We start from the raw sequence: 818 nt of genomic DNA on the forward strand, positions 1-818 counted from the left end.
TCCCTTCTGCCTTGCTCAGTTTCTATGACTGGAGCTGGGGTCAGACTAGATGGCCCAGCAGCCCCTTCTGCCTCCCTCTGTTTCTCTGTTTCTCTGTTGTCCCCCCAGCTGCCATTCCTCTTGCCTCAGCAATGGAGAAACGGAGGTGAGCACAGAGGAGCTGGGTGGAAGATCCCCCACCTTGCCTGCCGCCCACCCGCCTTCTGCGTTGGGCTCAACACCGAAGGTGCCATCCATCACACTGCCTGTGAGCTCGGCCGCAGCGCAAACGGCAAGGGTCCCTCCCGTTGTATAATTAGTAAATAGATGCTCATAATAAATAGATGCTCATTTCACTAATTAAATGAAGCTGGTTTAAGTGGGAAGCGAATGATACTCAGCTTGCTGCTGAGTTGGAGGACATTGTGGAGAGAAGCAGAATGAGGACAGGAAACCACCGAGGAGCAGGCGACCCAAAAGGAGTCCCAGAGGCCCTCCCTCATTAGCAGGCAAGGGATCAGAAACCTATTTCGGTTGGGATGCCAAGGGGGACAGCACCGGGAAGAGAGTCCCATTTAGAGGTTGGCAGCTAACAGCCTTACTCACAAATCAAAGGCAAATACTTTTGGATGTGTCCCCACAGAGGGGACTAAAATTACTCTCTTTTACTGGGGCAAAGAGTTTTCTTCTAAGTGGATTTGAATTCCGTGGAATTCAGTCTTTGGGGGTTTGGTCTCTTGTCCATATCAGGCTTTCCTGAATGATGCCAAAAAGAATCCCTGAGGATCCTGCAAATCTCCCTTCCCTTCCCTTCCCTTCCCTTCCCTTCCCTTCCCTTC

This window comes from Varanus komodoensis, unplaced genomic scaffold (assembly GCF_004798865.1).
Source record: "Varanus komodoensis strain SLA01 unplaced genomic scaffold, ASM479886v1 scaffold113, whole genome shotgun sequence".
Taxonomy (NCBI): domain Eukaryota; kingdom Metazoa; phylum Chordata; class Lepidosauria; order Squamata; family Varanidae; genus Varanus; species Varanus komodoensis.